Below are 15,985 nucleotides of genomic sequence, written 5' to 3' on the forward strand. Positions count from 1 at the left end.
TTTTGAAAACGATCTTTGCAGGCGTTTGGAAAAATAAAAGACCATTTAAAAAATGGCAAAAAAAAAAAAAAAGCTGAATACAAATAAATAAATGTAGTTTTCTTCCTTTTTCATCCTCTTCAAATTAAGGCCCTTTTGTTTAGATTTTCAAAACTCCTAGCACATGTGGTTTTACTAGCTGTTATCTAATGCCTTTCCTCCATAGTCAGGAGCCTGTCTTTACCATGTTTTAAAATCTACAGTTAATTCTCAGACATCATCTTCTTAAACATATGTTCATTCCCTAAGCCTGCTTTGCCCTTTTGGATTTGTTGCCTTTGCCTAGAAACATTGATAATGACACCACCTGTGGTCCTAACGCTACCTTTGCCTCCAGCTTCTTGCCTAAGACTCTTTGACAGCACTTTCTGGTTCCTTTAGGAAATACCATAGGTATCCCATGAATCACCAGGAGAGTTCTGACAGATTTTAGGAGGTCCTCTGCAAAGTGCCCCAGGAACAAAGCAGGAAGCTATCGGTGACTACTCCTACTCACTGTCCCTTGAGGAGAAGAGCTCTTACCCAGAGGCATCAGCCATGGATTTGGTTTCCTATTCCTTGAAGCACACACAACTACTTCTTCCTCAGAGCACCCAGCTATGTCTTTTTCAGGAAGAATCTCAAATCTAATTTTAATTCCAAGTATATGTTGGCCCTTCTTCTCTACTCCTTCCAACTCTCCACCCACCAGACACAATCCTCCCTTTGTTTTCTGATATTCTTTTTCTACTTTTTTTTTTTTTAAAGCACTGAATTCCCTCTCCAAATAGGGAAAAAATACATTGCCTTGATCCCTTCTCTCCTTACATCACACACTTTGTGAAAAAACCCCAGGCTGAACCCTAAATTGTATGAAAAACAACTAAAGTATCTAATACAGAGAGTGATCTGACAAGGAAGCCAACAGTCTCCTGCCTCAAGCCCTGGCTTCTGCCTCAGGAAGGGAGGGAGATTTCATTGCCATCCTCCAGAACTGGTTTTGGTCTTCCTTATTTCATTCTGCACCATCATGATCATAATAATCCTCCCTTCCTTCTCTCTTTCTTTGGATTTCTCCTTAATTACGTACAGATCACACAAGATCATTTCACCCTATTTTTATACAGCTGAGTGTTTCCAGCTTCCTCATTTGACGGCTGTCTACTTTCTTCAGTTCTGGGCACCTTCCATTTTGCTCAGGAATATCGGTTTCCTGTTGCGGCCAGATCTGGAATGTGGAGGTGTGCTTTGGGCATGATGTGCTGTATATTGCCCTCAAGAGCAAGCTGAGGGCTTTTGGGATAAGAACTTACTGTTTGATAAAAATTGCTGGGAAAATTGGAAACTAATATGGCAGAAACTAGGCATTGATCCATACTTAACGCCGTACACCAAGATAAGGTCAAAAATGGGTTCATGACCTAGGCATAAAGAATGAAATTATTAATAAATTAGAGGAACACAGGATAGTTTACCTCTCAGACCTGTGGAAGGGGAAGGACTTTATGACCAAAGCAGAACTAGAGATCATTACTGATCACAAAATAGAAAATTTCGATTATACCAAACTGAAAAGTTTTTGTACAAACAAAACTAATGCAGACAAGATTAGAAGGGAAGCAATAAACTGGGAAAATATTTTTACAGTCAAAGGTTCTGATAAAGGCCTCATTTCCAAAATATATAGAGAATTAACTCTAATTTATAAAAAATCAAGCCATTCTCCAATTGAAAAATGGTCAAAGGATATGAACAGACAATTCTCAGATGAAGAAATTGAAACTATTTCTAGTCATATGAAAAGATGCTCCAAGTCATTATTAATCAGAGAAATGCAAATTAAGACAACTCTAAGATACCACTACACACCTGTCAGATTGGCTAAGATGACAGGAAAAAATAATGATGATTGTTGGAGGGGATGCGGGAAAACTGGGACATTGATGCATTGTTGGTGGAGTTGTGAACGAATCCAACCATTTTGGAGAGTAGTTTGGAACTATGCTCAAAAAGTTATCAAACTGTGCATACCCTTTGATCCAGCAGTGTTACTACTGGGATTATATCCCAAAGAGATTATAAAGAAGGGAAAGGGACCTGTATGTGCACGAATGTTTGTGGCAGCCCTTTTTGTAGTGGCTAGAAACTGGAAACTGAATGGATGTCCATCAGTTGGAGAATGGCTGAATAAATTGTGGTATATGAATATTATGGAATATTACTGTTCTGTAAGAAATGACCAACAGGATGATTTCAGAAAGGCCTGGAGAGACTTACACGAACTGATGCTGAGTGAAATGAGCAGGACCAGGAGATCATTATATACTTCAACAACAATACTATATGATGACCAGTTCTGATGGACCAGGCCATCCTCAGCAACGAGATCAACCAAATCATTTCTAATGGAGCAGTAATGAACTGAACTAGCTATGCCCAGAAAAAGAACTCTGGGAGATGACTAAAAACCATTACATTGAATTCCCAATCCCTATATTTATGCACACCTGCATTTTTGATTTCCTTCACAAGCTAATTGTACAATATTTCAGAGTCTGATTCTTTTTGTACAGCAAAATAACGTTTTGGTCATGTATACTTATTGTGTATCTAATTTATATTTTAATATATTTAATCTACTGGTCATCCTGCCATCTAGGGGAGGGGGTGGGGGGGGGTAAGAGGTGAAAAATTGGAACAAGAGGTTTGGCAATTGTTAATGCTGTAAAGTTACCCATGTATAAATCCTGTAAATAAAAGGCTATTAAATAAAAAATAAAATAAAATAAAATAAAAAAAAAAAAAAAAGAGAGAGCAAGCTGAGGGAGCCCAGCCTTGATTCAGGAGGTAACAGGGAGTCACCAGAGGATTCTGAGCAGGAGAGGGACAGGATCGGGGTTATGTTGTCCTTCACAGACATGGCCCTTGGCAAGCTCTTTAGGGGAAGGCTCAATGCCTTCTTGGATCATCTGAGATAAAATGAAGAAGTCCCCCCTAGGCAATAGGTCCCACCTAGATAATGCTCTTAGAGCTGCGAAGGACCTTGAGATCAGAAACCAACCCTCTCATTTAACAAATGAAGAAACTAAGACCCATGGTCACAGCACTGCTGGGATTCAAACCAGGTCATCTGACTCAAATCCAACGTTCTTGCCTCTACTCTCCACCATTCTGCTTCTCAATTTGTTGACAGAAAATAAGAAACTAGCCTAGATGTTCACGATCATCAGAACGACGATTGCCACTTATAAAATGGGATCCTCATAAATGTCCCATCCTTTCTGAGCTGCCACATCTGCCCGATTGTGGGACCCAGACAATGAATCCAGTGATTGGCTTACCTTTCTGCTCAAGGGGTCCAGGACACAAAAAAGGGGAAGAATCCTTGCCTTAACTGCCCTTTGTTAACAGAGTGGGATTGAGTCAAATTTATAAAAATAAGAGCCGTTCCCCAATTGATAAATGATCAAAGGATATGAATGGATAGTTTTCAGAAGAAGAAATCAAAGTTATCAATAGTCAATGAAATCACAATCTAAATTGTGATTTAGCTAAATCACAATTGATTAGAAAATTAGAAAAATGCAAATTTAAAAAAATGAAGTACCACCTTACACCTATCAGACTGATTAACATGACAGAAAAGGAAAATGATAAATGCTGGAGGGAAAGTGGAAAAATAGGGACACTGATGCTTTGCTGGTGGAGTTCGGAACTGGTCCGACCATTCTGAAGAACAATTTGGAACTATGCCCCAAAGGCTATCAAACGGCACTCTGTTCGACCCAACAATACCACTAAGAGGTCTGGATTTGGCTCAGAGAAAAAAAGAAAGGGACCTTTACGTACAGTATTTATAGCAGCTCTCATTGGATTGGGAAGGAATTGGAAGTCGAGAGTTGTTCTTCATTGGGGAACGGCTGAACAAGTCGTGGCACGCGAATGCGATGGGTCCTAATTGTGCCACAAGAAATAATGAGGGAGATGGCTTCAGAAGGACACCGTGCTCAGTAACAAACATTGTCACGATGACCGACTGTGAAAGACGTAGCTACTGTATTCAAGACACTGACCCAAGGCAATTCCAAAGGACCCAACATGAGAAATGCTGTCACCTCCAGAGGCAGAACTCTGCACACCGACTGCTCATTTTTTTCACTTTCTTTGTGGGAAAAATGTAAGAAATGGGTACGCGTCCTTTTGTTTTCCACTTAATGATGCTTTCTAAAAATTCTTTAACATCCCTTTCCATTGATTTGCTTGCTTCTCCTCCTTGCCATATAACAAATACGTACAGTGAACCCAAACAAAACCTATGCTGGCCAAGTGTGAAAATGCCGGCTGGATCCGGATCCATCCCTGCGCCTGTTGGGAGGCCTCTGAAATCCCCGGGTCAGTGGAATGATTAGAGTTCTCACAAGTGGATTCCCTTTACATTACTCAGGACAGAAAGGGTTATCCTGATCCATCCCCTTCCCACCCCAGGGCACCATCACAAAATAGGAGGGGACTCAAGCTTTGTGGGAGATGGGAGCTGGAGCAGAGGGAGCCAAGGGCCTTGGAACTCATGCCCAGAGAAAGCTCTCCTGACATTCCCAGCATGTGCTCTAGATCTCTGTTGCTTCTCTGTCGTTTCCCTCTCTGCAATTGGAGTTTTCTTAGCAAAAACAAAAATTGGTTTGTTTTTCCTTCTCTAGCTCATTTGACAGATGAGGAAACTGAGGCAAACAGAATTAAGTGGCTTGCCCAGGGCTACCCAGTTGACTGTCTGAGGCCAGATTTGAACTCAAGAGTCTTGCTGGCTTCAGGCCCCGATTCTATCCACTGTACCACCCAGTTGTCCCTGTGCTCTACATACTAAGCTTTAAAAAAAAGTGTGGGCAGCAGACCCTTCCCCCCACCGCACACCCCTCCAACTTACCTTCAGAAGCTTGAACCGAGAAGCTGGAACGATGAAGTGTCGGTTCTGTTTCTTTTTGCAAATGCTACAGCTACGGCAAAGTAAGAAAAGTCTCCATGTCAGCTAGAGCCCCCATAGCCTCCACCATTACTGTGGTTAAACCCAGCATACTTTTAATGATCACTTCTGAGGGATGAGGTACCACCCTAAGTCCTGGGGATCCCCAGATGGAAACTCTCCTTCAGGAGGTCCAAGCTGGGGTGTTCTGGGATTGTGTGTGTGTGTGTGTGTGTGTGTGTGTGTGTGTGTCCTATAGCAATGTCTGGCTTCATAGTATGAAGAAAATCTGTCCTTACAGAAACCCCCACTGTGGATTTGGGGTCCATGAATTTTTCTTTCTTTCTTTCTTTTTCTTTTTTTTCTTTTTTTTCTTTTTTTAACATTTTGATAACTGTTGTTGTTTAGCCATTTTTTAGTTCTATCCAACTCTTTGTGACTTCATTGGAATTTTCTGGGCAATGATACTGAAGTGGTTGGCCATTTCCTTCTTCAGCTCATTTTACATATGAGGAAACTGAGGCAGACTGGGTTAAGTGACTTGCCTAGAATCACACAGTCATTAAGTGTCTAAGGCTGAATTTGAACTCAGGTCTTTGTGACTACAAGCCCAGCACCACCCAGCTGCCTCTGAAAAATTTGACATAATTTTGTTTCTTTTATGATCCTATGTGTTATATTCTATGTGTTTTAAGACATTCTTCTGAGGAGGGTCCCTGGACTCCAGTAGATCACCAAAGGGTCCCAGGACATACACAAAAAGAGGTGAAGGGAAGGCACTGAATTTACAGCAAAAAAGATCTCTTCCAAGGCCTGTGAGAGCTGGGATAAGTCACAGCCGGACTCAGAGGCCCTAATGCAAAGGCCCAGTTTCTTAAACTGTGGTTCACGTGACCCCACATAGGATCTCATAACTGACAATGGGGGTCACAAAATGATGATTTATTATCAGGAAATGTTTGGTTTATGTACCTATTTTATATACCCCAAGTCACACACACACAAAAATTTTGAGTCAAAAGGGGTCATGAGTGGGAAAAGTTTAAGAAACTGCTCTAAAGCCAGGATATCCTTATAGAAAATCCTGAGAAAAACTTTGCATCAACCAATGATGCTCCCAGCACAAAGAAGTTCATCCTGGCAGGACAAACAAATGCTGCGGGTAAAAAACAAGTATGTGTCCCATGTGGACAAGTGGAGAATGTTTTATTGAAAAGAATCATTCAGAATATTTAAGCAGTCTACACCAAAAATGCATGTCTGCATTTCCATTCCTCCCCCTCCCCTTCCTAATCCACAAAAGGCAGGTGGATAAAGGCTGGCCTGTGGATTCAGATCCTCCCTCTCACCCTCCAAGGTCCCCTAACTCCTGAGGGTTTTGGGCATCTAAGACAGCTGGGTGCAGGGAAGTGGATGGCTTACATTGTGGAGAGAATGTTCCCCCCCCCCCCTCACCGTGAGTTCCTTGCCTGTCCCAGGGAACTCTGCAGGCCAGTCCCTATCCCTTGGTGATGTTTATTTTGATGGATCCCCGGTGGAGAGTCCCAGCCACCTCCCCCAGTCCCGCTTGCCCTCTGGAGGAAAGGAAAAGGGTCACTCACTTGCAGTCAAAAACGTGCAGATCTGCTGAAGCCCAGACTTCAAAGCGCACGGCCCCGCAGTGGCAGCCTCCAGTGTGTTTCACCAGACCTTGGTATTCACTAGACGGAGAAAAAGTCAAAAAGGGGGGTGGGGGTGAGACACAGCCCGGAAGTGGGCTCCCTCCTGGCCCCCAGGCCGGGCCCTTCCCAGCAGCCAGGCCCAGGCCCCCACAGCCCAGCTCCGGCAGGACCACGGACAGCGGCCTCCTGAGCACACACCCACCCGCAGGTGAGCTTGCTTGGGGAGTGAAGGATACCAAAGAAGGGGCTGGTGGGGAGGGCAGGTCAAGGATGGACTGGCTGGGAGGGTTGCCAGGTGCTACTTTTCCAGTCCCTCCTTCGTGCTTTTTACCCATAAACCTGCAGGGGAAAGAGCACAGAGCTGAGATCTTGGACCTGAGACCTCCTCTCTCCAGTTTCAGTTTCCTCCGCTATAAAAGGGGCCAGGGCTTCCCTCTGGCTCCATGACCCGTTTGCTAACAGCATCCTAACATGAGTGGCGGGACCCTGGATTCCATCAGCCCTGTAACTTCCAGTGTGGAATGCCTTCCTCTCAGGCAGATCGCAAACCTTTGAGAACTCACAACCCTGCAGCAGCCGGTGGTCCAGAGGTACAACAATTTACCTGGAGAGCACAGCAAAAATCTGAGGTGGAATTTAAACCCAGGGCCTTGGGGAAGACAAGGCCAGTGTTCTATGTAAACAAACCAACTAGACTCAGTTGGTCACTGGACTCCTGGTTCTATCTTCTCTGGGGATGGGGTAGTTTGCTGGAACCCCTGAAAATGCTCCCGGCGGCCCTCTGTACACAAAACATGGCTGTTTTCTGAAAGCCCCTCCTAATGAGACTCTCTGGGGCCTGCCCTTCCTTTCTGCACTGGGAGCTTTATTATCTTGCCTTCTCGCCAAAGGCTGGGGGAGGGGCGCGGGGAGAGAGCCGTAATTGGAGCTTAATTAGTTCCAAACATCTGAGGCCTCCTCCCCTGAAGTCTTTCAGCAGCTCCAGCCCATCCAGAGCAGCTCCGGACTCCTCCCAGCCTCCCCCTCTCCAGCTGTGCCTTCACCATGGTAACGGAGCACAATGGCCCTGCCCCCACTCTTCCACCCACCACAAGGATGCTCAGAAAGGAGCTGTTCATGAATCCATTTTCCCAGGCTCACACCAGGATTCCTCCCTGCTAGCGCAGTCAAAAATGACCCAAGTTTGGTTTTTTTTTAATGAAACTATCCTCCATCATCACCTGTGTCTTATTTAGGGTCCCAGGAAAAGCAGTGGGAAGGGGCTGGGGGGGGGGGGGCTTGGGAATTCAGGTGAGGAGCAGCTTCCAGCTCCACAGGGGAAGAAAGCACCCAGAGATGAAATGCAAAAAAGAGAAATGGGGCCGGCTGGGAATTCCTGGGAAAGGAGACTCAAAAGTGCCAATTCCCCTAGCCTGAAGTCCTCTTAACGTTCTTTCAATATAGGCAGAATAAATAATAAATCAACCCCTGAAAAGTGGAGGGGGGCGATGGGGCAGCACTTTAAAGCTCAGCTACTAAATCTCCTCAGCTAGTAGGAGGGAAAACAGATCCCTTCCCCCTCTTTCCCTTCCTCCCCATCAAAAAGACATGGAAAAATCTGTCAGAAAAATCTGACAAAGAGAGTTGTGGGAGAGCAAATGGGAGCCCACAGAGGAGGGGTAGCCCTTAGTCATTTAGTCAGTCATCCAGCGCGGAATTAAGAAATGACTGTGTGCTGGTACTATGCTTGATGTAGGGTTAAAAAAAAAAAAAAGAAAAAAAAAAGCTCCTGCCCTGAAGGAGCTTAAATGTTAACATTTTATCAGAAACAAAATGTACCCATAAAAGTATTTACAATATAAAATCCAAGGGAACAAGGGCACTGGCACTTGGCAGGGAGCCATAAGGAAAGGCCCCGTCCCTATTCTGGAAAAATGGCCGACGAGAGCCACATTTCTATTATTTATAACGTATATCACTTCTATAGTTTCTATGAGGATGATATTCCCAATTATGGCCACGTTTCCTCCGCTTGCGTCAGGGTCCCGATCTCTGTTCAGATAATGGCTTACACGGGGTGAGCCGGCACAGACCAGGACTTCCATTAATTATCTGCGTGACGACGTGGCAGCTGCTGCTTTGTGATGAGCTCTAACGCTTATTAGAAACAATAACAACAATGATCAGACTAGCAAGAGGGGAGAGGATGGAGAAGTAGGCAGGGCCGCCCCCAGTCAAAGAGCCAGGCCGGGCTGCTGAGAGAAGCAGCTCCCTCAGATTTGCCCGTGACAAATGGAGGTAGCTTCCCAGTCACAGCTGGAGCGGCCCACATGACTCAGGTTTCCCATTACACTCTCAAATGTTGATTAGTGCATGTACATAAAAGCTCAATTTTTTTTTATGAGCTAGGAATGTGTTAAAAGGTTTTACCAGAGTGAAAATGAAAAGGCAATGTATGGCCCGGATCTGTCAGCCCGGTGTTTGGGGAAGAAATGACCTTGGCCTGTTAAATGAGAGAAAATAAAAAACTAGAAGCTGTTCACACACACACACACACACACACATGAATTCCGGGTAACAGCGTGTGAGAGGTAGAGAGGAATACGTCACTAAAGAAAAGAAAACCCAGAAAAGGGCTATGACACAGGGTCAGAGGAGAAAAAGTATTTTGTACATAACCCCTTCCCTAAGCTAATTATTAAACAGGAACTATGGACTTTCACTCCTGTTCAGACTAGCTTTAATGATCCAGTGATCAAGCATCTGTTTTCCTTATCAACGCAGAGGGCCCCAAGGAAGTCTTTTCTGCCAGTGGGTTTGGGTCTTGAATTCACCAGCCCCTCTCCTCCAAACGTCCACACCAAAGGATGGGGTCATAGGTGAAAGTACCAAGTCCCAGGCCCCCTTGGATAGGGTTCCACATGGTAAAGAATCCAGTTACAACAGACATTGGGCTTATCAAAACGAGGTCCCAGCAGCTTCATGGTATTCTAGTAGAAAGAACATTGGGCTCTAGTCAAGACAACTGGGTTCTAGGCCAGGCTCTTCTAGGGAGGCTGGACACGTGGCTTGACTTTCTGGGCTTCCATTTCCTCCTCCACCAAATGGGAGCTGAAGCCCTTCCCAGCTCTAAAGTGCTCGGAAGTCATGGAGAAAGTCCGTCGCCATTACACAGGCATCCCCTTCCTGAAACCCTGCGGGCCCGGCTAGGCCAGAGTTGTTATCGCTCCCGGCCGGTATAGAAAGTCAGCGTGAGGGGAGGCAAAGCCACCCGACTGTGCCCACTGGAGAGCTCCCCGAAGTGAAGTGGGGGCGGGGAAGGGAGGCCTTTGTTCCAAGGCTTCAGAGCCCCAGACTTCCCTGCCCCTTGGCAAAATTAGCTTCCAACCCTCCCTCCTCTAAAGGAGGCACAGAGAGGATTCTCACTCTCAAGTCCCTCCGCGTTCCTCTCCTACCAATGGGGATTCTGCGGGCACCTGTGCGACTCCCGCTCTCCCCTTCGCCCCCTTCCCCTTGTGTGTGGCCTTCTCCCACGGCAAGGCAGCGCTCCCGGGGGGCAGGGGCTAGCTGGGTCGCTCGCATTTACGCCCCCACGTTAGTCCTGCCAGCGGCGCACAGTAAGTGCAATGGACCCCGCACAGCTACGGAGGCCGGGAAAGAGCAGCGCAAGGCTAGGGTGAGGCGGGGGCCGGGAAGCAGCCCCCCGGGCCAGGCACACGCCGGGCCCAGCTCTTGGCCATCTGGTCTTGGCCATCCCGGGGCTGCAGCCCGCCCGCCTCCCCCTCACTTGTCCTGAAAGCCTCCATGGCCGCACAAAGCGCCATCTGCCCCCGGCCCTGCAGAGGCTGCCCTCGGTGCAGTGGGGCCCGGCTCGGACCTCTCTAGCCCTGCCGTTCCAGGGCCCCCGAGGCTACAGAAGCTCCGGCTTTTTTCTGGGAGCAAACTCCTGGGCCAGGGCTGGGCCCGCCCGTTAGAAAGCCCCTGAAGCCTGGCCCCGTTTCCCGGCCCAGGGAGAGGGACGTTTGGTTCCACTCTGGGCAGCCTGAGTGGGAAGCATCACACACACTTGAGCGGCCCCAGGACGCTAAGTACGAGGCCCGCTTTGGCCCGGGAGCCTCGGTCCACAAAGGGCGGCTCGGGACAGGGGACCGGGGGACCGGGGGGCTCGGGTCGGGAGCAGGGGACGGGGAGGGGGCGGGGGGCGCCGGCTTGGGGAGCAGGGGGTCGGGAGCAGGGGGACGAGGGGGACCCGGCCTGGGGAGCAGGGGACGGGGGAGGGGGCGCCGGCCTGGGAGCAGGGGGACCGGGGTGGGACTCCGGCTCGGGGAGCAGGGGACCAGGGGGCGCCGTCTCCCCCACCAGTCCCGCGCAAGCTGGGAACGCTCCCGGAGGCACTGGCCGGAAATGGAGGCCGGGCCCCGCTTTCACGAAAGGAACCCCCCAGGCCGGGCCCGAGGCCGCGGGGTCGGGAGCCCGGGCGGCCCCGGAGCCGGCAACGTGCGGTCCGCGCCCCGGCGCGAAGCCGCGGGCCGGGGCAGCGGACGCGCCGCGTGTCTTTGTGTTGCAGCCCCAGAGCCGCCCCCCCGGGCAGCACAAAGGAGGCCTCCCCGGGCCGCGCGGGCGCTCCCTCCCCCCGGCCCCCGGCCCCCGGCCGGCCCCGCTCCCTCCCGGGGAGACCCGACTCCCGCGGGCCCTCGGCGCCCCGCCCCCTCCCGCGGGCCGGGGGCCCGGCGCCCCACCCGGGCAGGGCTGCAGGCACCGGGGCGGGCCGGGCCCCGGGCCGTACTCACAAGGTGTCCAGGAGGAGTTTGGCGGCGCCCTCGCAAGTCAGGCTCTGGCGCTTCTGGAACTTTACCCAGCGCTCGCGCTGCCCCCCGAGATCCAGGGGGCAGCTCTCCGGGGGCCCCGGGGGCGTCGGCGCCTCCTCCGCCTTCTGGTCCGGCAGCGGCAGCTTCCTCTTCCTCCCCGGGCGGCCCTGTTTGCTGCCCGGGGCCGCGAGCGGCGCCCGGCGGCCTCGGCGGCCGGTCGGCTCCGGGCCGCGGGCCTGCGGTTGCCCCAGCGGCGCCCTTGGGCTTCACTCATCCCGGCGCATCCCCGCCGCCGCCGCGCGGTGCGTGCGCCCCGCCCAGGGAGCCTCCTGCGCGCCTCGGCAGAGGGTGGGCGCGGGTTTGGCTCGCGCCTCGCCTTCGGGAGCTGGCCCCTCGCAGGCTCCGGGTCGCGCCGCCTGCCCGCTAATTGCCGCCTGTCCCTGCTGTCTGCGCTTCGGTCACCAGGGGGCGTCGGGAGCAGCCCGAGCCCGGGAGCGGGATGGAGACGGGCCGGCTCCCACCCCGCAGACAAAGGAGGAGCGGCGCGTGGGGCCTGCCAGACCTGCCTGGGGCGCGAGCTGGCCCGGGCCCACGCGGGAGGCGCAGAGCGCCCGGCCCTGGGCCTCGGGCCGGAGCCCTGACAGGCCTGGCCTGGACTCCGCCTTGCTGCCGCCGCCTGGGGAGGGGGGAGAGGGGTGGGGCGGGAGTGGGCGCCCAGAGGGCCGATGGCTGGAAGGCCCCAGCACCACGGTCATAGGATAGTGAACGCTGGCGCGCACGGGGCGGGGGCGCACACGGGGGCGGGGCGCAAACGGGGCGGGGGGCGCACACGGGGCGGGGGCGCACGGGGGCGGGGGCACACGGGGCGGGGGCAGGGGCGCAGCGGGGCGGGGTGCAACGGGGGCGGGGGCGGGGGCAACACGGGGACGGGGGCGCACACGGGGCGGGGGCGGGGGCGCACACGGGGCGGGGGAGGGGCGACACGGGGGCGGGGGCAGGGGCAACGCGGGGGCGGGGGCGCACGCGGGGGCGGGGGCGCACACGGGGGGGGGCAGGGCGCACACGGGGGCGGGGCAGGGGCAACACGGAGGGCGGGGGGGGGGCGCACACGGGGGCGAGAGGCGCACGCGGGGGGCGGGGGGCGCACACGGGGGCGGGGGGCGCACACGGGTGTGATACGGACCCAGCGGGGCCAGTGCCTTCCTTTAACCCCCCACTAGTCAGGCCGGAGCTCCGCGCGCTGCCCCCCAGCAGCCCCCAAGGCGGGGGGATGCCCGGGGGCCTCACGGGGCGGGACCCCTACCACAGGGCAGGCGTCCTGTCCCGCCCTCTCCTGGGGTAATGGGCCGGTCCGGGCCGTGCCGGGCTCACCCCCGGGCTGAAACCTTTTCCCCTGACCGCAAGCGCCTCTTAGTGAACTTCACAAAGGCGCGTGGCCCAGGGACTGCTCGGCCGGGTCCCGTCCGGGCCTTTGTTGTTCAGGCCCGTGTGGGAATCTCTTGGCAAAGCCACCGAAGTGGATTCCTTCTCCGGCTCACTTTACAGATGGGGAAACTGAGGCAAACACGGAGACTTGTGCAAGGTCACGCAGCCAATGAGTGTCTGCGACAGATCTGAACTGGGCCCTGGCCCCAAGCCTGGCTCTCTGTGCGCGGAGCACCAGCGGGGGGTACTGTCTCTAACGTCCACCCTGCCCCGCCCCCTCAGCAGCCTTATGGTATTTATTAGATAAAGGACCTCATAGACCTCGCACCAGATATTTATCTTTTACTGATTTTGCCCAACAACAAACCAAACCAAGCTTTTAAAAAAAAAAATAAAATAAAAATAAAAAAAAACCCAAACCACCGGGTTTAAGCCTAGCTACTTCTAAGAATACTGAACAAAATCAGAACAGGCAAATCACATCCAAATCAATACTTCCTTTAAATAGAGTTAATGAATAAACGCTCGTCCTATTTTGATGCCTACATCTTTTCAGTTCAATTCAACGCATTTCTTAAACACTTTCTATGAACCAGGAACCGGGGCAGCAATGAGAGGAGACTCCGGGCCTTCAGAAGCACACGGCTGACTAGGAGCACACATTCCCAAACAAAAAGAAATGTCAATTAATTCAAGGCAGAAGGGGGCCTGGACAGGCAAGGGGTCTGGAAAGGCTTTTATTTAAAAGGTGGAAGCTGAGCTTCGAAGGAAGCTAGAGGTTCTAAGCAAGCCCCAGGGACTCCATAGCACCTGCTTCCGCCACCTTTATAGCTATTGGAATAAACTGTTCTCATCCACCTGGAGAGATCAGCACATCCTAGGGGTAGCCATCCCCCTAACTCACTGATGGTCTGGAAGCCAGCTGGTTACCCTCCATCTGGGTTAGCTGTGGAGTGCTCAGAGCTTGGTCACACATTTAAGATGCCCAAATCATCCACTGCAACCTGGGCCATCACCAGACGTCTGGCTTTTTGGTTCTGCGGCTGGACTTCAATGCTTTGGAAGAGGAAGTTAGGCTGTCAACTTTGCACAACTCTGTTTCCCTTAAATGCAAATGTATGTGCAAGTCTAGACATTAACCATGAAGTCATTGGTCTTCTTCAAAAATGAATAACAAATGTTCTAAGAGACGGAAGATGAGGAGGAAGTGCTTTCCTAGCATGACATGCAAAGGCAGGGAGGTGGGAAACAGAAAGTTAGGTATGGAGAAAAGCAGGAGCAGGACAGTTTGGAAGGTAGAATAAAGAGGAGTAACATGAAATGAGTCTGGAGAAGCAGCTTAGAGTCAAACCATGAAGAACTTTCCATTCCAAGCCCTCCCTTCTTGAACTCTTTGATCTCAGTTTTGTCGTATGTAAAATGACAATGTTGGATTAGATATCTCAAAGGCTTTCCAGTTCTAAACCCTTTGGTATTCCGCTTATTAGCCTTCTCTTTCTCCCGATCTGCCTCCTGCCATTCATAAAATCACCAATTGCGAGGGACTTCAGAGGCTGTTCCTGTCCAGTCCATAGCGGAATATAATCCATGTACAACATCACACACAAGCACTCAACTGTAGAACAAGGAAATGGCAGTATCTATCTCTCAGAGTTGTGAGAATCAAACGCCGTATTTCTAAAGTGCCTTAACCACCAGTGCCTGGCACATAGTAGGTGCCATGTAAGTGCTTATTCTCTCCCCTTCCATAATCTCCTACCCTTCTGTCTCTCTGTCTGTCTGTGTGTGTGTGTGTGTGTCTCACTCCTCCTAATCCTATTCTTTATCATTATAAAGATCTCCAATTGTTCCACTATTCCCTCTTCTCCCAATTACCCTTGCTCTTGCCACATTTTCTCCCTTACACAATATAACCCTAAAATCTACCAGTTCAATTGCATGTTCTCTCTCTCCCTTGAATCCATCAATCCTTTTGTTTCTGCATTAGTGATCACAGAAAAAGCAAGAAAAAGCAAAGTAAAATGTATACTTCAACTTATGCTTAGAGATCATAAGTTCTCTTTCTGAAGATGGAGAGCATTTTTTCATCATCAGTCTTTTGAAATGGTCTTAGATCTGTATTGCTAAGAATAACTATTCATTCACAGTTGATCATCATTATAATATTGCTGTTACTGCATATAACATTCTCCTGCATCTGTTCACTTCATGTTGTATCAGTTCATATAGGTCTTCCCAGGTTTTTCCAATATCATCTCCCTGATCATTTCTTATATTATATTAGTACTTCATCACAATTATGTGCCACATCTTGTTCAGCCATTCCCCGATGGATGAACATCTCAATTTCTAATTTTTTGTCATCACAGAAAGAGCTGCTATAAATCTTTTTTGTACATATAGACACTTTTCCTTTTTTTTGATCTCTTTGGGATATAGTCCAAGTAGTAATATTGCTGGATCAAAGATATCCACAACAGTTCATTCGTGTTCCTATTTCCCCTCATCCCCTCTAATAAGTGTGGGGTGGTACCTCAGAGAGGTTTTGATTTCTATAATCATTGGTGATTTAGAGCATTTTTATACAACAACACTTAGTTTTGATTTCTTCTGAAAACCATGGCAAACCACTCAGGCTCTAAAAATGATTTACGTAATCCTCCTTCCCCCCATCCCTTCCCATTTATGATTTGTGTATAAGATCTCTACTTTTTTTTTGCAAATGGAGGATGTCTCCTGCCCAGAAGAGCTTCCAGTTTGAAAACTATTCCTTATTCTGAAAGTGATTAATTAAAGTGCTACTTGATTTCTAATATCTGCCTCTTGTATAGCACCAGCTATCCACAGTTTAGAGACCAAGACAGTAAAATGTGATTAACAAGGTCTTTACCAGAGAAATTTTCTGGTACTAAAAATGGTAGCTAGAGCAATAAGAGAAGAAAAGGAAATAGAAGGAACAAGGACAGGCAATGAGGAAACAAAGCTATCACTCTTTAGAGATGACATTATGACATACTTAAAGAATCCTAGAGAATCAACTAAAAAACTCATCAAAATAATTAAAAGCTTCAGCAGAGTTACAGGATACAAAATAAACCCACATAATCCATCAACATTTCAACATATTACCAACAAAG

The sequence above is a fragment of the Sarcophilus harrisii genome, chromosome 4 (assembly GCF_902635505.1).
Source record: "Sarcophilus harrisii chromosome 4, mSarHar1.11, whole genome shotgun sequence".
NCBI lineage: Eukaryota > Metazoa > Chordata > Mammalia > Dasyuromorphia > Dasyuridae > Sarcophilus > Sarcophilus harrisii.